General features: G+C 48.3%; 27 non-coding genes across 27 annotated transcripts; 14 read left to right on the forward strand and 13 right to left on the reverse strand.

The window, feature by feature from the left end:
- Positions 1-4,905: 4,905 nt before the first annotated feature.
- Positions 4,906-4,977, forward strand: Trnap-ugg. Its single transcript has one exon. It is a non-coding gene; the product is annotated as a tRNA-Pro (tRNA).
- A 507-nt stretch (positions 4,978-5,484) lies between these two features.
- Positions 5,485-5,556, reverse strand: Trnaq-uug. Its single transcript has one exon. It is a non-coding gene; the product is annotated as a tRNA-Gln (tRNA).
- Positions 5,557-6,113: 557 nt separating this feature from the next.
- On the forward strand, positions 6,114-6,185 carry Trnap-ugg. The gene has a single exon. It is a non-coding gene; the product is annotated as a tRNA-Pro (tRNA).
- A 507-nt stretch (positions 6,186-6,692) lies between these two features.
- On the reverse strand, positions 6,693-6,764 carry Trnaq-uug. Its single transcript has one exon. It is a non-coding gene; the product is annotated as a tRNA-Gln (tRNA).
- Positions 6,765-7,321: 557 nt separating this feature from the next.
- On the forward strand, positions 7,322-7,393 carry Trnap-ugg. Its single transcript has one exon. It is a non-coding gene; the product is annotated as a tRNA-Pro (tRNA).
- A 507-nt stretch (positions 7,394-7,900) lies between these two features.
- On the reverse strand, positions 7,901-7,972 carry Trnae-uuc. The gene has a single exon. It is a non-coding gene; the product is annotated as a tRNA-Glu (tRNA).
- Positions 7,973-8,529: 557 nt separating this feature from the next.
- On the forward strand, positions 8,530-8,601 carry Trnap-ugg. Its single transcript has one exon. It is a non-coding gene; the product is annotated as a tRNA-Pro (tRNA).
- Positions 8,602-9,108: 507 nt separating this feature from the next.
- On the reverse strand, positions 9,109-9,180 carry Trnaq-uug. The gene has a single exon. It is a non-coding gene; the product is annotated as a tRNA-Gln (tRNA).
- Positions 9,181-9,737: 557 nt separating this feature from the next.
- On the forward strand, positions 9,738-9,809 carry Trnap-ugg. The gene has a single exon. It is a non-coding gene; the product is annotated as a tRNA-Pro (tRNA).
- Positions 9,810-10,316: 507 nt separating this feature from the next.
- Trnaq-uug lies at positions 10,317-10,388 on the reverse strand. The gene has a single exon. It is a non-coding gene; the product is annotated as a tRNA-Gln (tRNA).
- Positions 10,389-10,945: 557 nt separating this feature from the next.
- Positions 10,946-11,017, forward strand: Trnap-ugg. The gene has a single exon. It is a non-coding gene; the product is annotated as a tRNA-Pro (tRNA).
- Positions 11,018-11,524: 507 nt separating this feature from the next.
- Trnaq-uug lies at positions 11,525-11,596 on the reverse strand. The gene has a single exon. It is a non-coding gene; the product is annotated as a tRNA-Gln (tRNA).
- Positions 11,597-12,153: 557 nt separating this feature from the next.
- Positions 12,154-12,225, forward strand: Trnap-ugg. The gene has a single exon. It is a non-coding gene; the product is annotated as a tRNA-Pro (tRNA).
- Positions 12,226-12,732: 507 nt separating this feature from the next.
- Positions 12,733-12,804, reverse strand: Trnaq-uug. Its single transcript has one exon. It is a non-coding gene; the product is annotated as a tRNA-Gln (tRNA).
- A 557-nt stretch (positions 12,805-13,361) lies between these two features.
- Positions 13,362-13,433, forward strand: Trnap-ugg. The gene has a single exon. It is a non-coding gene; the product is annotated as a tRNA-Pro (tRNA).
- Positions 13,434-13,940: 507 nt separating this feature from the next.
- On the reverse strand, positions 13,941-14,012 carry Trnaq-uug. The gene has a single exon. It is a non-coding gene; the product is annotated as a tRNA-Gln (tRNA).
- A 557-nt stretch (positions 14,013-14,569) lies between these two features.
- Positions 14,570-14,641, forward strand: Trnap-ugg. Its single transcript has one exon. It is a non-coding gene; the product is annotated as a tRNA-Pro (tRNA).
- A 507-nt stretch (positions 14,642-15,148) lies between these two features.
- Positions 15,149-15,220, reverse strand: Trnaq-uug. The gene has a single exon. It is a non-coding gene; the product is annotated as a tRNA-Gln (tRNA).
- Positions 15,221-15,777: 557 nt separating this feature from the next.
- On the forward strand, positions 15,778-15,849 carry Trnap-ugg. Its single transcript has one exon. It is a non-coding gene; the product is annotated as a tRNA-Pro (tRNA).
- Positions 15,850-16,356: 507 nt separating this feature from the next.
- On the reverse strand, positions 16,357-16,428 carry Trnaq-uug. The gene has a single exon. It is a non-coding gene; the product is annotated as a tRNA-Gln (tRNA).
- Positions 16,429-16,985: 557 nt separating this feature from the next.
- Positions 16,986-17,057, forward strand: Trnap-ugg. Its single transcript has one exon. It is a non-coding gene; the product is annotated as a tRNA-Pro (tRNA).
- A 507-nt stretch (positions 17,058-17,564) lies between these two features.
- On the reverse strand, positions 17,565-17,636 carry Trnaq-uug. The gene has a single exon. It is a non-coding gene; the product is annotated as a tRNA-Gln (tRNA).
- Positions 17,637-18,193: 557 nt separating this feature from the next.
- On the forward strand, positions 18,194-18,265 carry Trnap-ugg. Its single transcript has one exon. It is a non-coding gene; the product is annotated as a tRNA-Pro (tRNA).
- A 507-nt stretch (positions 18,266-18,772) lies between these two features.
- Trnaq-uug lies at positions 18,773-18,844 on the reverse strand. The gene has a single exon. It is a non-coding gene; the product is annotated as a tRNA-Gln (tRNA).
- Positions 18,845-19,401: 557 nt separating this feature from the next.
- Positions 19,402-19,473, forward strand: Trnap-ugg. Its single transcript has one exon. It is a non-coding gene; the product is annotated as a tRNA-Pro (tRNA).
- A 507-nt stretch (positions 19,474-19,980) lies between these two features.
- Positions 19,981-20,052, reverse strand: Trnaq-uug. Its single transcript has one exon. It is a non-coding gene; the product is annotated as a tRNA-Gln (tRNA).
- A 557-nt stretch (positions 20,053-20,609) lies between these two features.
- Positions 20,610-20,681, forward strand: Trnap-ugg. Its single transcript has one exon. It is a non-coding gene; the product is annotated as a tRNA-Pro (tRNA).
- The last annotated feature ends 150 nt before the right edge of the window (positions 20,682-20,831 follow it).

The following is a 20,831-nucleotide window of genomic DNA, read 5'->3' on the forward strand; positions in this document are numbered from 1 at the left end:
GAGCAAGGCTCGCCGGACGCACAACAGTAAAGAGCCTGGATGTAATTGAAGTCACTTCTTGCGTAACAATTAGAGTCGTTCGGCGGACGTACAAAGCAGACGCCTTGCGAGTAATGTCAGAGAGGCCCAAGCCTCCGGAGAGACGCGGTTTCGTCATTACCTCGTAACGTAACTTGAATAGGTGGCCCTTCCATATAAACCTGCTAGACAATTGGCGCAACCTTTTCGCCACCATCATGGGAAGTGGGAACAGCTGAGCAACATAATAAGCTTTACATAGGACGTAGGTGTCTAAAATTCTGACTTTTTGCAAAATGGTAGCAGAGCGCTGCTCATGGACCATCAGAGCCCCCTGTATCTTCTCGGTGACAGATTTCCAATTGAGAGCCGCCATTTTTAGAGGACACCGATCAATGATAATCCCCAAGGACGTATGGCGATCGACAAAAGTGGCCCAAGGGACGTCAGCATCGCGAAATCCTCGAATATCAAGGAACTTACATTTACCCTGATTGAGACGCGCTCCAGAGACACGACAGTATGCATCAACTGCCCCTTTCAACAACGGGATATCATCTCGTTGACGGAGGAGAACAACGACATCATCCGCATATGCCTTAACCGAGAGCTTCCCACCAGAGAGGGACATACCCTGAAGCTTGAGAGCAATAGTCCGAAGCAGCGGTTCCAGGGACAAAACGAATAAAGACATAGAGAGCGGACTACCCTGAGGCACTCCGCGGCGGATAGCAATGGGCGGCGTCAGCTGCCCATTGACTGACACCCGAGCTGTTATTCCCCTGTACAAATTGCCAAGAACACCACGTGATGAAGCGTTAAAACCTATTGTACCTAAAACACGATCTAAAAACACATGACTGACGTGATCAAAAGCCTTATAAAAATCAAGGAAGGCAAAGGCACAATGTACGTTTGTAACCGCCGCAACCGAGACAACATCCCGATATTCGGCTACTGGTGTCAGAATAGATCTATCATGAAAACAACATTGATGTGCACCAATCACACCCCGAAGCAGAGAAGACAGCCGGCTATTGAGCGCTCTAGCAGCTGTCTTATAGTCAAAATTCAGCAATGTGAGCGGACGAAGATTGGCAGCAGATAAACGTCCAGAGGACTTCGGAATTAAAACAATTTTCCCTACTTTAAAATCGGCAGGCACATCCATCCCTCTGACAATCTCATTTAAAATCTGCGTAAAAATGCCACCCAAAAGAGGCCAAAAACGGAGATAAAATTCTTTAGGCAGGCCGTCTGGACCCGGCGATTTACTGGACGGAGAGCGAGCAATAAAATCGAAAACATCATCTACCTGGAACTCCCGGAGAAATTCGCCGTTCGCGTCAGGCGCGATCGTCGCAGTTAGATCCCCAAAGACATCATCCGAAAGAGACTCACCAGAATCATCGGCAGAATAGAGACTAGTGTAATACTGATGAAGAGCACGAACCATTTCCTCCTGTGCACTAAGCTGTCGCCCATCATCCACCGTAAGAGAAGAGATGAAGGAGCGACGACGACGAGTCTGATGCCGTAGCAGGTGGTACAAGGATGTCAGTTCACCTTCAACAAGAGAGTGAGGTTTCGACTTAACTCGCAGACCATCCATCTGTCGTCGTTTAAGGCTCAAGAGCTTGGCTTTAATACGACGAACATCATGGATCCGCAGTGGAGAGGTACCCGCCGCGTCATATAGTTCACGCAGGACAGAGTAGTAATATTCATACGTGTTCTTAAAATCACGCGTCCTAGCAGCACAGTAGAAAATCAAAGTCTGACGAATCTTGGGCTTGGCAAACGCAGTCCACCAAACCAGCAAGGAGGGGTATCGCGGGACAGAGCGAAGACATCGCTCCCACACGCCACTTATAACATCATCCATAGCACTGTCGGCAAGGTGGGAAACATTTAACATCCACTGGGAACGATAAAGTTTTGCAGGTTGGCGACTAAGATTTACAGTTGCAGTAAAAGCACAATGGTCAGAAAAACTAGTAGGAATAACATCGACAGAAAGAATTTTATCACATAAAAAATCAGATAAATAGAATCTGTCGAGTCTACTGCATGAGGACGCGGTAAAAAACGTATATTTCACCAGGGTTGGATATTTGTGTTCCCAAACATCACGCAGATGCATCGTACGAACTAAGTCATGTAAATCACGGCAATAATTAAAATTGGGGGACTGGTCTGCAGGGCGTAAAACACAATTAAAATCGCCTCCGAGCAGGAGACTCCGAGGACTCTGGCGCAAAAGATAAATAAGCTCTTCTTTATAAAAGCGCGATCGAGCCACAGTGTGACCCGAACCAGAGGGGGCATACAAAACAACGAGGCGGAGATCAAAAAGACGACAACCAATCCCACGGCCAGAGTCAAGGAATTCAATGTCAGTAATAGGAATGCCCTCTCGAAAGAAAAGAGCAGTTCCTGTTGAATATTCCGGCGCGACATTAAAAACAGTTTGAAATCCAGGTAGAGAGAGATCAGAAAACAACACTTCCTGCAAAAACACTACGTCCGCACAGGCGTCGTAAATAAACTGCCGCAAAGAGGCAATGCGAACGTCGGACTCAATACGGTTAACATTTAAGGTAAGAAAGGTGTATGCTTGAACCATAGAGAGAAAAGCGAGAAAACAAATCACCTACACCGACGCACCAGCGTCACAGTCCATAGCAGGGGTGACAGAGGCATCCGAGGGAGGGGGACTGCTACCCCGTTCCGCGGATCCCTTACGTTTCGGTTTTTTACGAACAGCATTAACGTTCGGCTGAACGCGTAACTTGCGTCGGCTGACGGGCAAGGAAACTTCAGCCGCCGGTGACGTAGGAGGGTCAACTTCTGTATCCGACACCACCCGCGCCGGTCCACATGCGGGATCCGGGGTCGCGGGGGAAACATCCGACAAAACGGAATGGTCAACACCTGCACTAGCTTCCGGCAAACATGGACTGCACGGAGGCGAAACGTGAGCAGGAAGGTCCGAGGCCGCAGAGTTGGAAGGAAGCGGAGCAGCTCCGCTGGCAGAGGTATGGGGCAGCGAAGCAGGAAGTTGTCGCGGCTCCACTTGTTGTGACATCGAAGTCGGTTCGGAAGACGGCGCCAACAGGCCCGACCGACGACCCGACTCGAGAGAAGCTGCGTCGGAGGCCGGAGGGGCGCCAGCAGCCGCCACCGGAGCCGCTACCTCAGGAGGGCAGGGAGCAGCTACAGTACACAGTGGCTCGGAGGATGCCGGTCGCTCGGACTGGGGCATCTCAGGGAGATCCTCATCCGTACTATTTCCATCGTGTGGGCGACGCCTCTTATTATTCAAAAGTGGCACACCCACCTGAGGGACAGACGGAACAACATCAGATTTAGCACGCAAAGGAGGAAATTCTGTATCAGGGGTGCGCAAAACCTGTGGAGGGGCGCTACTACCACTGGACTGTGCTACACCAAGAGCAGAACCACCTGCAACGAGGTCAGCGACCGTTAACTTGCGACGCTGTTCGAGAGAATTTTTTAAAACAAAAACTCTCCGCGGACAGTCGGTACGCACGTGACCACTTTCATTGCACAAAAAACAGGTGCCCACCTGACCACTATATGTTACATGGACACGATATCCACCGATCTGCAGGTGAGATGGAATATTCTGCTTAACGTGCATTTCGACTGAACGAATACCACTGTAACATTGCAGGCGATGTTGGCTTGACCAGCGTTCAAGGCGAATGCTCTTTACATCACCATACTTCTGTAGACCCTCCTTAAGATAGACATTATCCACCTCCGGTGGAAGGTTGTAAACACGAACATTGGTATACGTGATGGAAGCATTGGAAAGCAGCACGGTACTTACAGAATCATCCCGATGCCGAAAGAGAACTTGATGACCATATTTAGAAAGAATTTTATCAACCTGAAGTGGGTCCATAAACTTAACAAAGAAAACATACAGTTCGGTATCAAAATAAGCAGTGTGCACCTGATCCGAATGAACACCAAAGGTATCTACCAACCAATCATGAATCTCAAGAGAACTAGGTTGCACATGGCGGGTTGACTTGTCAAAAGCAAAACTAACTGTAGCCTGACGAGGAATAACCTGGGACGACATTTTCAAAATATGCGGTCGAAACCGCTACACAAAAAACACTGAAATAAGGACAGAAAGTAACACAAGGTACGAAACAACGACGGAGAAACACTCACAGAAGTTGCAACACAACACGTAAACAAAAACGATAGTCCACTATACGTAACGCTACGGCGGAGCGGAAGACTAGGCACGTCCACACTGCACGGCGTCTAAAGCGGAACTTACCATGGAACCGGATGCCTGTGGCGCTTCTTAATTCAGTAGTATCATGTAATTAAGCCGTTAAGATGCGATGTTATTACATATAGGGTCCTCAGGAAGTGTTTGCGTGGCAAATGAAGCAACCAAGTAGGCTGGAAGTGGAAGGAGCACCTTCGAATGTAGCGAGAATTCTTGCCAGTATTCGTACATGAAGTGATGTCGAAGGATCAGGTAATCAAAATCGCGAAACAGCCACTTTCGTATGGCGGATGCTTTGTGCTGGAAGCAGCCTAGCTATGAAAACAGCTATGGACACAGAGTACTGTCGAAAACTGCGTGCTGACACAGAACGCTACGTAGTGGGCGGATTGTTCGTGACACGATAAAATTTGCACTACACACGGTCGAAATACTGTCACACAACTCAAGCAGCTCTTTCAGCATTCACATACACTGGTGTTCAGCACAGCGCATGTTGTAGGTGTCAGATTAAGAAACCTCTTTGAGAATATGGTCCAGCTAGGATGCTGCAACTAGCAAGTGCGGCAAGATCTCAGTAGGTGGCGGGGTGCAGACTTGCTTACTTGTGCGGCCTGTTGGTCTAGGTGTATGATTCCTGCTTTGGGTGCAGGAGGTCCCGGGTTCAAATCCCGGACAGGCCCTACTTTTCACTTTCGCGACAACCCAGCACTACGATAAACTTGCGAGTCTCTGAAAGTAAGCCGTGCAGCAGGACAAACTGCATGTCGGGCCACCGGCCCATGAGACTCTCAGGTGCGTCTTATGGAAAGCAATCTACGTGGCAGGATTGAGCCGTCTCCGCTTACTTATATCTATACGTAAAGACTGGCACGTACAACGATTCTATCCGTTCCCCAGGAACTAGTACATCGCATGCAAGTTTGGCAAATGCATGCGCATGCAGCACCCAAAACGGTGAGATGTCCTTCCTGCGGGGAGGAACAGCTGAGGTCGTCTTCTCGCAGTTGAACCCCTTACGTCCCGTTATTAATCCTAGTAGCAAAAGCATAAGCATTTGGAGCGCTCCCCATTCACGTGTGAACTGCTATTAACATTTTGCATTTCATGATCCTAGTTAAATTTCTGCATATACAATTCCAACCACCGGCTCGTACACATTTCTAGAAACGATCGCAAAACACAGCGTCAGGTTCCACCGAGACTCGAACTCGGATCGCTGGATTCAAAGTCCAGAGTGCTAACCATTACACCATGGAACCGGATGCCTGTAGCGTTCTTAAATTCAGTGGTATCATGTAATTAAGCCGATAAGATGCGATGTTATTACACGTATGGTCCTGAGGAAGTGTTTGCGTGGCTAATGAAGCAACCCAGTAGGCTGGAAGTGGAAGGAGCACCTTCGAATGTAGCGAGAATTCTTGCCAGTATTCGTACATGAAGTGATGTCGAAGGATCAGGTAATCAAAATCGCGAAACAGCCACTTTCGTATGGCGGATGCTTTGTGCTGGAAGCAGCCTAGCTATGAAAACAGCTATGGACACAGAGTACTGTCGAAAACTGCGTGCTGACACAGAACGCTACGTAGTGGGCGGATTGTTCGTGACACGATAACATTTGCACTACACACGGTCGAAATACTGTCACACAACTCAAGCAGCTCTTTCAGCATTCACATACACTGGTGTTCAGCACAGCGCATGTTGTAGGTGTCAGATTAAGAAACCTCTTTGAGAATATGGTCCAGCTAGGATGCTGCAACTAGCAAGTGCGGCAAGATCTCAGTAGGTGGCGGGGTGCAGACTTGCTTACTTGTGCGGCCTGTTGGTCTAGGTGTATGATTCCTGCTTTGGGTGCAGGAGGTCCCGGGTTCAAATCCCGGACAGGCCCTACTTTTCACTTTCGCGACAACCCAGCACTACGATAAACTTGCGAGTCTCTGAAAGTAAGCCATGCAGCAGGACAAACTGCATGTCGGGCCACCGGCCCATGAGACTCTCAGGTGCGTCTTATGGAAAGCAATCTACGTGGCAGGATTGAGCCGTCTCCGCTTACTTATATCTATACGTAAAGACTGGCACGTACAACGATTCTATCCGTTCCCCAGGAACTAGTACATCGCATGCAAGTTTGGTAAATGCATGCGCATGCAGCACCCAAAACGGTGAGATGTCTTTCCTGCGGGGAGGAACAGCTGAGGTCGTCTTCTCGCAGTTGAACCCCTTACGTCCCGTTATTAATCCTAGTAGCAAAAGCATAAGCATTTGGAGCGCTCGCCATTCACGTGTGAACTGCTATTAACATTTTGCATTTCATGATCCTAGTTAAATTTCTGCATATACAATTCCAACCACCGGCTCGTACACATTTCTAGAAACGATCGCAAAACACAGCGTCAGGTTCCACCGAGACTCGAACTCGGATCGCTGGATTCAAAGTCCAGAGTGCTAACCATTACACCATGGAACCGGATGCCTGTAGCGCTCTTAAATTCAGTGGTATCATGTAATTAAGCCGATAAGATGCGATGTTATTACACGTATGGTCCTGAGGAAGTGTTTGCGTGGCTAATGAAGCAACCAAGTAGGCTGGAAGTGGAAGGAGCACCTTCGAATGTAGCGAGAATTCTTGCCAGTATTCGTACATGAAGTGATGTCGAAGGATCAGGTAATCAAAATCGCGAAACAGCCACTTTCGTATGGCGAATGCTTTGTGCTGGAAGCAGCCTAGCTATGAAAACAGCTATGGACACAGAGTACTGTCGAAAACTGCGTGCTGACACAGAACGCTACGTAGTGGGCGGATTGTTCGTGACACGATAAAATTTGCACTACACACGGTCGAAATACTGTCACACAACTCAAGCAGCTCTTTCAGCATTCACATACACTGGTGTTCAGCACAGCGCATGTTGTAGGTGTCAGATTAAGAAACCTCTTTGAGAATATGGTCCAGCTAGGATGCTGCAACTAGCAAATGCGGCAAGATCTCAGTAGGTGGCGTTGTGCAGACTTGCTTACTTGTGCGGCCTGTTGGTCTAGGTGTATGATTCCTGCTTTGGGTGCAGGAGGTCCCGGGTTCAAATCCCGGACAGGCCCTACTTTTCACTTTCGCGACAACCCAGCACTACGATAAACTTGCGAGTCTCTGAAAGTAAGCCATGCAGCAGGACAAACTGCATGTCGGGCCACCGGCCCATGAGACTCTCAGGTGCGTCTTATGGAAAGCAATCTACGTGGCAGGATTGAGCCGTCTCCGCTTACTTATATCTATACGTAAAGACTGGCACGTACATCGATTCTATCCGTTCCCCAGGAACTAGTACATCGCATGCAAGTTTGGTAAATGCATGCGCATGCAGCACCCAAAACGGTGAGATGTCTTTCCTGCGCGGAGGAACAGCTGAGGTCGTCTTCTCGCAGTTGAACCCCTTACGTCCCGTTATTAATCCTAGTAGCAAAAGCATAAGCATTTGGAGCGCTCCCCATTCACGTGTGAACTGCTATTAACATTTTGCATTTCATGATCCTAGTTAAATTTCTGCATATACAATTCCAACCACCGGCTCGTACACATTTCTAGAAACGATCGCAAAACACAGCGTCAGGTTCCACCGAGACTCGAACTCGAATCGCTGGATTGAAAGTCCAGAGTGCTAACCATTACACCATGGAACCGGATGCCTGTAGCGCTCTTAAATTCAGTGGTATCATGTAATTAAGCCGATAAGATGCGATGTCATTACACGTATGGTCCTCAGGAACTGTTTGCGTGGCTAATGAAGCAACCAAGTAGGCTGGAAGTGGAAGGAGCACCTTCGAATGTAGCGAGAATTCTTGCCAGTATTCGTACATGAAGTGATGTCGAAGGATCAGGTAATCAAAATCGCGAAACAGCCACTTTCGTATGGCGGATGCTTTGTGCTGGAAGCAGCCTAGCTATGAAAACAGCTATGGACACAGAGTACTGTCGAAAACTGCGTGCTGACACAGAACGCTACGTAGTGGGCGGATTGTTCGTGACACGATAAAATTTGCACTACACACGGTCGAAATACTGTCACACAACTCAAGCAGCTCTTTCAGCATTCACATACACTGGTGTTCAGCACAGCGCATGTTGTAGGTGTCAGATTAAGAAACCTCTTTGAGAATATGGTCCAGCTAGGATGCTGCAACTAGCAAGTGCGGCAAGATCTCAGTAGGTGGCGGGGTGCAGACTTGCTTACTTGTGCGGCCTGTTGGTCTAGGTGTATGATTCCTGCTTTGGGTGCAGGAGGTCCCGGGTTCAAATCCCGGACAGGCCCTACTTTTCACTTTCGCGACAACCCAGCACTACGATAAACTTGCGAGTCTCTGAAAGTAAGCCATGCAGCAGGACAAACTGCATGTCGGGCCACCGGCCCATGAGGCTCTCAGGTGCGTCTTATGGAAAGCAATCTACGTGGCAGGATTGAGCCGTCTCCGCTTACTTATATCTATACGTAAAGACTGGCACGTACAACGATTCTACTCGTTCCCCAGGAACTAGTACATCGCATGCTAGTTTGGTAAATGCATGCGCATGCAGCACCCAAGACGGTGAGATGTCTTTCCTGCGGGGAGGAACAGCTGAGGTCGTCTTCTCGCAGTTGAACCCCTTACGTCCCGTTATTAATCCTAGTAGCAAAAGCATAAGCATTTGGAGCGCTCCCCATTCACGTGTGAACTGCTATTAACATTTTGCATTTCATGATCCTAGTTAAATTTCTGCATATACAATTCCAACCACCGGCTCGTACACATTTCTAGAAACGATCGCAAAACACAGCGTCAGGTTCCACCGAGACTCGAACTCGGATCGCTGGATTCAAAGTCCAGAGTGCTAACCATTACACCATGTAACCGGATGCCTGTAGCGCTCTTAAATTCAGTGGTATCATGTAATTAAGCCGATAAGATGCGATGTTATTACACGTATGGTCCTCAGGAAGTGTTTGCGTGGCTAATGAAGCAACCAAGTAGGCTGGAAGTGGAAGGAGCACCGTCGAATGTAGCGAGAATTCTTGCCAGTATTCGTACATGAAGTGATGTCGAAGGATCAGGTAATCAAAATCGCGAAACAGCCACTTTCGTATGGCGGATGCTTTGTGCTGGAAGCAGCCTAGCTATGAAAACAGCTATGGACACAGAGTACTGTCGAAAACTGCGTGCTGACACAGAACGCTACGTAGTGGGCGGATTGTTCGTGACACGATAAAATTTGCACTACACACGGTCGAAATACTGTCACACAACTCAAGCAGCTCTTTCAGCATTCACATACACTGGTGTTCAGCACAGCGCATGTTGTAGGTGTCAGATTAAGAAACCTCTTTGAGAATATGGTCCAGCTAGGATGCTGCAACTAGCAAGTGCGGCAAGATCTCAGTAGGTGGCGGGGTGCAGACTTGCTTACTTGTGCGGCCTGTTGGTCTAGGTGTATGATTCCTGCTTTGGGTGCAGGAGGTCCCGGGTTCAAATCCCGGACAGGCCCTACTTTTCACTTTCGCGACAACCCAGCACTACGATAAACTTGCGAGTCCCTGAAAGTAAGCCATGCAGCAGGACAAACTGCATGTCGGGCCACCGGCCCATGAGACTCTCAGGTGCGTCTTATGGAAAGCAATCTACGTGGCAGGATTGAGCCGTCTCCGCTTACTTATATCTATACGTAAAGACTGGCACGTACAACGATTCTATTCGTTCCCCAGGAACTAGTACATCGCATGCAAGTTTGGTAAATGCATGCGCATGCAGCACCCAAAACGGTGAGATGTCTTTCCTGCGGGGAGGAACAGCTGAGGTCGTCTTCTCGCAGTTGAACCCCTTACGTCCCGTTATTAATCCTAGCAGCAAAAGCATAAGCATTTGGAGCGCTCCCCATTCACGTGTGAACTGCTATTAACATTTTGCATTTCATGATCCTAGTTAAATTTCTGCATATACAATTCCAACCACCGGCTCGTACACATTTCTAGAAACGATCGCAAAACACAGCGTCAGGTTCCACCGAGACTCGAACTCGGATCGCTGGATTCAAAGTCCAGAGTGCTGACCATTACACCATGGAACCGGATGCCTGTAGCGCTCTTAAATTCAGTGGTATCATGTAATTAAGCCGATAAGATGCGATGTTATTACACGTATGGTCCTCAGGAAGTGTTTGCGTGGCTAATGAAGCAACCAAGTAGGCTGGAAGTGGAAGGAGCACCGTCGAATGTAGCGAGAATTCTTGCCAGTATTCGTACATGAAGTGATGTCGAAGGATCAGGTAATCAAAATCGCGAAACAGCCACTTTCGTATGGCGGATGCTTTGTGCTGGAAGCAGCCTAGCTATGAAAACAGCTATGGACACAGAGTACTGTCGAAAACTGCGTGCTGACACAGAACGCTACGTAGTGGGCGGATTGTTCGTGACACGATAAAATTTGCACTACACACGGTCGAAATACTGTCACACAACTCAAGCAGCTCTTTCAGCATTCACATACACTGGTGTTCAGCACAGCGCATGTTGTAGGTGTCAGATTAAGAAACCTCTTTGAGAATATGGTCCAGCTAGGATGCTGCAACTAGCAAGTGCGGCAAGATCTCAGTAGATGGCGGGGTGCAGACTTGCTTACTTGTGCGGCCTGTTGGTCTAGGTGTATGATTCCTGCTTTGGGTGCAGGAGGTCCCGGGTTCAAATCCCGGACAGGCCCTACTTTTCACTTTCGCGACAACCCAGCACTACGATAAACTTGCGAGTCTCTGAAAGTAAGCCATGCAGCAGGACAAACTGCATGTCGGGCCACCGGCCCATGAGACTCTCAGGTGCGTCTTATGGAAAGCAATCTACGTGGCAGGATTGAGCCGTCTCCGCTTACTTATATCTATACGTAAAGACTGGCACGTACAACGATTCTATTCGTTCCCCAGGAACTAGTACATCGCATGCAAGTTTGGTAAATGCATGCGCATGCAGCACCCAAAACGGTGAGATGTCTTTCCTGCGGGGAGGAACAGCTGAGGTCGTCTTCTCGCAGTTGAACCCCTTACGTCCCGTTATTAATCCTAGCAGCAAAAGCATAAGCATTTGGAGCGCTCCCCATTCACGTGTGAACTGCTATTAACATTTTGCATTTCATGATCCTAGTTAAATTTCTGCATATACAATTCCAACCACCGGCTCGTACACATTTCTAGAAACGATCGCAAAACACAGCGTCAGGTTCCACCGAGACTCGAACTCGGATCGCTGGATTCAAAGTCCAGAGTGCTGACCATTACACCATGGAACCGGATGCCTGTAGCGCTCTTAAATTCAGTGGTATCATGTAATTAAGCCGATAAGATGCGATGTTATTACACGTATGGTCCTCAGGAAGTGTTTGCGTGGCTAATGAAGCAACCAAGTAGGCTGGAAGTGGAAGGAGCACCGTCGAATGTAGCGAGAATTCTTGCCAGTATTCGTACATGAAGTGATGTCGAAGGATCAGGTAATCAAAATCGCGAAACAGCCACTTTCGTATGGCGGATGCTTTGTGCTGGAAGCAGCCTAGCTATGAAAACAGCTATGGACACAGAGTACTGTCGAAAACTGCGTGCTGACACAGAACGCTACGTAGTGGGCGGATTGTTCGTGACACGATAAAATTTGCACTACACACGGTCGAAATACTGTCACACAACTCAAGCAGCTCTTTCAGCATTCACATACACTGGTGTTCAGCACAGCGCATGTTTTAGGTGTCAGATTAAGAAACATCTTTGAGAATATGGTCCAGCTAGGATGCTGCAACTAGCAAGTGCGGCAAGATCTCAGTAGGTGGCGGGGTGCAGACTTGCTTACTTGTGCGGCCTGTTGGTCTAAGTGTATGATTCCTGCTTTGGGTGCAGGAGGTCCCGGGTTCAAATCCCGGACAGGCCCTACTTTTCACTTTCGCGACAACCCAGCACTACGATAAACTTGCGAGTCTCTGAAAGTAAGCCATGCAGCAGGACAAACTGCATGTCGGGCCACCGGCCCATGAGACTCTCAGGTGCGCTTTATGGAAAGCAATCTACGTGGCAGGATTAAGCCGTCTCCGCTTACTTATATCTATACGTAAAGACTGGCACGTACAACGATTCTATCCGTTCCCCATGAACTAGTACATCGCATGCAAGTTTGGTAAATGCATGCGCATGCAGCACCCAAAACGGTGAGATGTCTTTCCTGCGGGGAGGAACAGCTGAGGTCGTCTTCTCGCAGTTGAACCCCTTACGTCCCGTTATTAATCCTAGCAGCAAAAGCATAAGCATTTGGAGCGCTCCCCATTCACGTGTGAACTGCTATTAACATTTTGCATTTCATGATCCTAGTTAAATTTCTGCATATACAATTCCAACCACCGGCTCGTACACATTTCTAGAAACGATCGCAAAACACAGCGTCAGGTTCCACCGAGACTCGAACTCGGATCGCTGGATTCAAAGTCCAGAGTGCTGACCATTACACCATGGAACCGGATGCCTGTAGCGCTCTTAAATTCAGTGGTATCATGTAATTAAGCCGATAAGATGCGATGTTATTACACGTATGGTCCTCAGGAAGTGTTTGCGTGGCTAATGAAGCAACCAAGTAGGCTGGAAGTGGAAGGAGCACCGTCGAATGTAGCGAGAATTCTTGCCAGTATTCGTACATGAAGTGATGTCGAAGGATCAGGTAATCAAAATCGCGAAACAGCCACTTTCGTATGGCGGATGCTTTGTGCTGGAAGCAGCCTAGCTATGAAAACAGCTATGGACACAGAGTACTGTCGAAAACTGCGTGCTGACACAGAACGCTACGTAGTGGGCGGATTGTTCGTGACACGATAACATTTGCACTACACACGGTCGAAATACTGTCACACAACTCAAGCAGCTCTTTCAGCATTCACATACACTGGTGTTCAGCACAGCGCATGTTGTAGGTGTCAGATTAAGAAACCTCTTTGAGAATATGGTCCAGCTAGGATGCTGCAACTAGCAAGTGCGGCAAGATCTCAGTAGGTGGCGGGGTGCAGACTTGCTTACTTGTGCGGCCTGTTGGTCTAAGTGTATGATTCCTGCTTTGGGTGCAGGAGGTCCCGGGTTCAAATCCCGGACAGGCCCTACTTTTCACTTTCGCGACAACCCAGCACTACGATAAACTTGCAAGTCTCTGAAAGTAAGCCATGCAGCAGGACAAACTGCATGTCGGGCCACCGGCCCATGAGACTCTCAGGTGCGTCTTATGGAAAGCAATCTACGTGGCAGGATTAAGCCGTCTCCGCTTACTTATATCTATACGTAAAGACTGGCACGTACAACGATTCTATCCGTTCCCCATGAACTAGTACATCGCATGCAAGTTTGGTAAATGCATGCGCATGCAGCACCCAAAACGGTGAGATGTCTTTCCTGCGGGGAGGAACAGCTGAGGTCGTCTTCTCGCAGTTGAACCCCTTACGTCCCGTTATTAATCCTAGCAGCAAAAGCATAAGCATTTGGAGCGCTCCCCATTCACGTGTGAACTGCTATTAACATTTTGCATTTCATGATCCTAGTTAAATTTCTGCATATACAATTCCAACCACCGGCTCGTACACATTTCTAGAAACGATCGCAAAACACAGCGTCAGGTTCCACCGAGACTCGAACTCGGATCGCTGGATTCAAAGTCCAGAGTGCTGACCATTACACCATGGAACCGGATGCCTGTAGCGCTCTTAAATTCAGTGGTATCATGTAATTAAGCCGATAAGATGCGATGTTATTACACGTATGGTCCTCAGGAAGTGTTTGCGTGGCTAATGAAGCAACCAAGTAGGCTGGAAGTGGAAGGAGCACCGTCGAATGTAGCGAGAATTCTTGCCAGTATTCGTACATGAAGTGATGTCGAAGGATCAGGTAATCAAAATCGCGAAACAGCCACTTTCGTATGGCGGATGCTTTGTGCTGGAAGCAGCCTAGCTATGAAAACAGCTATGGACACAGAGTACTGTCGAAAACTGCGTGCTGACACAGAACGCTACGTAGTGGGCGGATTGTTCGTGACACGATAAAATTTGCACTACACACGGTCGAAATACTGTCACACAACTCAAGCAGCTCTTTCAGCATTCACATACACTGGTGTTCAGCACAGCGCATGTTTTAGGTGTCAGATTAAGAAACATCTTTGAGAATATGGTCCAGCTAGGATGCTGCAACTAGCAAGTGCGGCAAGATCTCAGTAGGTGGCGGGGTGCAGACTTGCTTACTTGTGCGGCCTGTTGGTCTAAGTGTATGATTCCTGCTTTGGGTGCAGGAGGTCCCGGGTTCAAATCCCGGACAGGCCCTACTTTTCACTTTCGCGACAACCCAGCACTACGATAAACTTGCGAGTCTCTGAAAGTAAGCCATGCAGCAGGACAAACTGCATGTCGGGCCACCGGCCCATGAGACTCTCAGGTGCGTCTTATGGAAAGCAATCTACGTGGCAGGATTAAGCCGTCTCCGCTTACTTATATCTATACGTAAAGACTGGCACGTACAACGATTCTATCCGTTCCCCATGAACTAGTACATCGCATGCAAGTTTGGTAAATGCATGCGCATGCAGCACCCAAAACGGTGAGATGTCTTTCCTGCGGGGAGGAACAGCTGAGGTCGTCTTCTCGCAGTTGAACCCCTTACGTCCCGTTATTAATCCTAGCAGCAAAAGCATAAGCATTTGGAGCGCTCCCCATTCACGTGTGAACTGCTATTAACATTTTGCATTTCATGATCCTAGTTAAATTTCTGCATATACAATTCCAACCACCGGCTCGTACACATTTCTAGAAACGATCGCAAAACACAGCGTCAGGTTCCACCGAGACTCGAACTCGGATCGCTGGATTCAAAGTCCAGAGTGCTGACCATTACACCATGGAACCGGATGCCTGTAGCGCTCTTAAATTCAGTGGTATCATGTAATTAAGCCGATAAGATGCGATGTTATTACACGTATGGTCCTCAGGAAGTGTTTGCGTGGCTAATGAAGCAACCAAGTAGGCTGGAAGTGGAAGGAGCACCGTCGAATGTAGCGAGAATTCTTGCCAGTATTCGTACATGAAGTGATGTCGAAGGATCAGGTAATCAAAATCGCGAAACAGCCACTTTCGTATGGCGGATGCTTTGTGCTGGAAGCAGCCTAGCTATGAAAACAGCTATGGACACAGAGTACTGTCGAAAACTGCGTGCTGACACAGAACGCTACGTAGTGGGCGGATTGTTCGTGACACGATAAAATTTGCACTACACACGGTCGAAATACTGTCACACAACTCAAGCAGCTCTTTCAGCATTCACATACACTGGTGTTCAGCACAGCGCATGTTGTAGGTGTCAGATTAAGAAACCTCTTTGAGAATATGGTCCAGCTAGGATGCTGCAACTAGCAAGTGCGGCAAGATCTCAGTAGGTGGCGGGGTGCAGACTTGCTTACTTGTGCGGCCTGTTGGTCTAGGTGTATGATTCCTGCTTTGGGTGCAGGAGGTCCCGGGTTCAAATCCCGGACAGGCCCTACTTTTCACTTTCGCGACAACCCAGCACTACGATAAACTTGCGAGTCTCTGAAAGTAAGCCATGCAGCAGGACAAACTGCATGTCGGGCCACCGGCCCATGAGACTCTCAGGTGCGTCTTATGGAAAGCAATCTACGTGGCAGGATTGAGCCGTCTCCGCTTACTTATATCTATACGTAAAGACTGGCACGTACAACGATTCTATTCGTTCCCCAGGAACTAGTACATCGCATGCAAGTTTGGTAAATGCATGCGCATGCAGCACCCAAAACGGTGAGATGTCTTTCCTGCGGGGAGGAACAGCTGAGGTCGTCTTCTCGCAGTTGAACCCCTTACGTCCCGTTATTAATCCTAGCAGCAAAAGCATAAGCATTTGGAGCGCTCCCCATTCACGTGTGAACTGCTATTAACATTTTGCATTTCATGATCCTAGTTAAATTTCTGCATATACAATTCCAACCACCGGCTCGTACACATTTCTAGAAACGATCGCAAAACACAGCGTCAGGTTCCACCGAGACTCGAACTCGGATCGCTGGATTCAAAGTCCAGAGTGCTGACCATTACACCATGGAACCCGATGCCTGTAGCGCTCTTAAATTCAGTGGTATCATGTAATTAAGCCGATAAGATGCGATGTTATTACACGTATGGTCCTCAGGAAGTGTTTGCGTGGCTAATGAAGCAACCAAGTAGGCTGGAAGTGGAAGGAGCACCGTCGAATGTAGCGAGAATTCTTGCCAGTATTCGTACATGAAGTGATGTCGAAGGATCAGGTAATCAAAATCGCGAAACAGCCACTTTCGTATGGCGGATGCTTTGTGCTGGAAGCAGCCTAGCTATGAAAACAGCTATGGACACAGAGTACTGTCGAAAACTGCGTGCTGACACAGAACGCTACGTAGTGGGCGGATTGTTCGTGACACGATAAAATTTGCACTACACACGGTCGAAATACTGTCACACAACTCAAGCAGCTCTTTCAGCATTCACATACACTGGTGTTCAGCACAGCGCATGTTTTAGGTGTCAGATTAAGAAACATCTTTGAGAATATGGTCCAGCTAGGATGCTGCAACTAGCAAGTGCGGCAAGATCTCAGTAGGTGGCGGGGTGCAGACTTGCTTACTTGTGCGGCCTGTTGGTCTAAGTGTATGATTCCTGCTTTGGGTGCAGGAGGTCCCGGGTTCAAATCCCGGACAGGCCCTACTTTTCACTTTCGCGACAACCCAGCACTACGATAAACTTGCGAGTCTCTGAAAGTAAGCCATGCAGCAGGACAAACTGCATGTCGGGCCACCGGCCCATGAGACTCTCAGGTGCGTCTTATGGAAAGCAATCTACGTGGCAGGATTAAGCCGTCTCCGCTTACTTATATCTATACGTAAAGACTGGCACGTACAACGATTCTATCCGTTCCCCAGGAACTAGTACATCGCATGCAAGTTTGGTAAATGCATGCGCATGCAGCACCCAAAACGGTGAGATGTCTTTCCTGCGGGGAGGAACAGCTGAGGTCGTCTTCTCGCAGTTGAACCCCTTACGTCCCGTTATTAATCCTAGCAGCAAAAGCATAAGCATTTGGAGCGCTCCCCAATCACGTGCGGACTGCTATTAACATTTTGCATTTCATGATCCTAGTTAAATTTCTGCATATACAATTCCAACCACCGGCTCGTACACATTTCTAGAAACGATCGCAAAACACAGCGTCAGGTTCCACCGAGACTCGAACTCGGATCGCTGGATTCAAAGTCCAGAGTGCTAACCATTACACCATGGAACCGGATGCCTGTAGCGCTTTTAAATTCAGTGGTATCATATAATTAAGCCGATAAGATGCGATGTTATTACACGTATGGTCCTGAGGAAGTGTTTGCGTGGCTAATGAAGCAACCAAGTAGGCTGGAAGTGGAAGGAGCACCGTCGAATGTAGCGAGAATTCTTGCCAGTATTCGTACATGAAGTGATGTCGAAGGATCAGGTAATCAAAATCGCGAAACAGCCACTTTCGTATGGCGGATGCTTTGTGCTGGAAGCAGCCTAGCTATGAAAACAGCTATGGACACAGAGTACTGTCGAAAACTGCGTGCTGACACAGAACGCTACGTAGTGGGCGGATTGTTCGTGACACGATAAAATTTGCACTACACACGGTCGAAATACTGTCACACAACTCAAGCAGCTCTTTCAGCATTCACATACACTGGTGTTCAGCACAGCGCATGTTTTAGGTGTCAGATTAAGAAACATCTTTGAGAATATGGTCCAGCTAGGATGCTGCAACTAGCAAGTGCGGCAAGATCTCAGTAGGTGGCGGGGTGCAGACTTGCTTACTTGTGCGGCCTGTTGGTCTAAGTGTATGATTCCTGCTTTGGGTGCAGGAGGTCCCGGGTTCAAATCCCGGACAGGCCCTACTTTTCACTTTCGCGACAACCCAGCAGTACGATAAACTTGCGAGTCTCTGAAAGTAAGCCATGCAGCAGGACAAACTGCATGTCGGGCCACCGGCCCATGAGACTCTCAGGTGCGTCTTATGGAAAGCAATCTACGTGGCAGGATTAAGCCGTCTCCGCTTACTTATATCTATACGTAAAGACTGGCACGTACAACGATTCTATCCGTTCCCCAGGAACTAGTACATCGCATGCAAGTTTGGTAAATGCATGCGCATGCAGCACCCAAAACGGTGAGATGTCTTTCCTGCGGGGAGGAACAGCTGAGGTCGTCTTCTCGCAGTTGAACCCCTTACGTCCCGTTATTAATCCTAGCAGCAAAAGCATAAGCATTTGGAGCGCTCCCCAATCACGTGCGGACTGCTATTAACATTTTGCATTTCATGATCCTAGTTAAATTTCTGCATATACAATTCCAACCACCGGCTCGTACACATTTCTAGAAACGATCGCAAAACACAGCGTCAGGTTCCACCGAGACTCGAACTCGGATCGCTGGATTCAAAGTCCAGAGTGCTAACCATTACACCATGGAACCGGATGCCTGTAGCGCTTTTAAATTCAGTGGTATCATATAATTAAGCCGATAAGATGCGATGTTATTACACGTATGGTCCTGAGGAAGTGTTTGCGTGGCTAATGAAGCAACCAAGTAGGCTGGAAGTGGAAGGAGCACCGTCGAATGTAGCGAGAATTCTTGCCAGTATTCGTACATGAAGTGATGTCGAAGGATCAGGTAATCAAAATCGCGAAACAGCCACTTTCGTATGGCGGATGCTTTGTGCTGGAAGCAGCCTAGCTATGAAAACAGCTATGGACACAGAGTACTGTCGAAAACTGCGTGCTGACACAGAACGCTACGTAGTGGGCGGATTGTTCGTGACACGATAAAATTTGCACTACACACGGTCGAAATACTGTCACACAACTCAAGCAGCTCCTTCAGCATTCACATACACTGGTGTTCAGCACAGCGCATGTTGTAGGTGTCAGATTAAGAAACCTCTTTGAGAATATGGTCCAGCTAGGATGCTGCAACTAGCAAGTGCGGCAAGATCTCAGTAGGTGGCGGGGTGCAGACTTGCTTACTTGTGCGGCCTGTTGGTCTAGGTGTATGATTCCTGCTTTGGGTGCAGGAGGTCCCGGGTTCAAATCCCGGACAGGCCCTACTTTTCACTTTCGCGACAACCCAGCACTACGATAAACTTGCGAGTCTCTGAAAGTAAGCCATGCAGCAGGACAAACTGCATGTCGGGCCACCGGCCCATGAGACTCTCAGGTGCGTCTTATGGAAAGCAATCTACGTGGCAGGATTGAGCCGTCTCCGCTTACTTATATCTATACGTAAAGACTGGCACGTACAACGATTCTATTCGTTCCCCAGGAACTAGTACATCGCATGCAAGTTTGGTAAATGCATGCGCATGCAGCACCCAAAACGGTGAGATGTCTTTCCTGCGGGGAGGAACAGCTGAGGTCGTCTTCTCGCAGTTGAACCCCTTACGTCCCGTTATTAATCCTAGCAGCAAAAGCATAAGCATTTGGAGCGCTCCCCATTCACGTGTGAACTGCTATTAACATTTTGCATTTCATGATCCTAGTTAAATTTCTGCATATACAATTCCAACCACCGGCTCGTACACATTTCTAGAAACGATCGCAAAACACAGCGTCAGGTTCCACCGAGACTCGAACTCGGATCGCTGGATTCAAAGTCCAGAGTGCTGACCATTACACCATGGAACCGGATGCCTGTAGCGCTCTTAAATTCAGTGGTATCATGTAATTAAGCCGATAAGATGCGATGTTATTACACGTATGGTCCTCAGGAAGTGTTTGCGTGGCTAATGAAGCAACCAAGTAGGCTGGAAGTGGAAGGAGCACCGTCGAATGTAGCGAGAATTCTTGCCAGTATTCGTACATGAAGTGATGTCGAAGGATCAGGTAATCAAAATCGCGAAACAGCCACTTTCGTATGGCGGATGCTTTGTGCTGGAAGCAGCCTAGCTATGAAAACAGCTATGGACACAGAGTACTGTCGAAAACTGCGTGCTGACACAGAACGCTACGTAGTGGGCGGATTGTTCGTGACACGATAAAATTTGCACTACACACGGTCGAAATACTGTCACACAACTCAAGCAGCTCTTTCAGCATTCACATACACTGGTGTTCAGCACAGCGCATGTTTTAGGTGTCAGATTAAGAAACATCTTTGAGAATATGGTCCAGCTAGGATGCTGCAACTAGCAAGTGCGGCAAGATCTCAGTAGGTGGCGGGGTGCAGACTTGCTTACTTGTGCGGCCTGTTGGTCTAGGTGTATGATTCCTGCTTTGGGTGCAGGAGGTCCCGGGTTCAAATCCCGGACAGGCCCTACTTTTCACTTTCGCGACAACCCAGCACTACGATAAACTTGCGAGTCTCTGAAAGTAAGCCATGCAGCAGGACAAACTGCATGTCGGGCCACCGGCCCATGAGACTCTCAGGTGCGTCTTATGGAAAGCAATCTACGTGGCAGGATTGA

This window comes from Schistocerca piceifrons, chromosome 2 (assembly GCF_021461385.2).
Source record: "Schistocerca piceifrons isolate TAMUIC-IGC-003096 chromosome 2, iqSchPice1.1, whole genome shotgun sequence".
NCBI classification, from domain to species: domain Eukaryota; kingdom Metazoa; phylum Arthropoda; class Insecta; order Orthoptera; family Acrididae; genus Schistocerca; species Schistocerca piceifrons.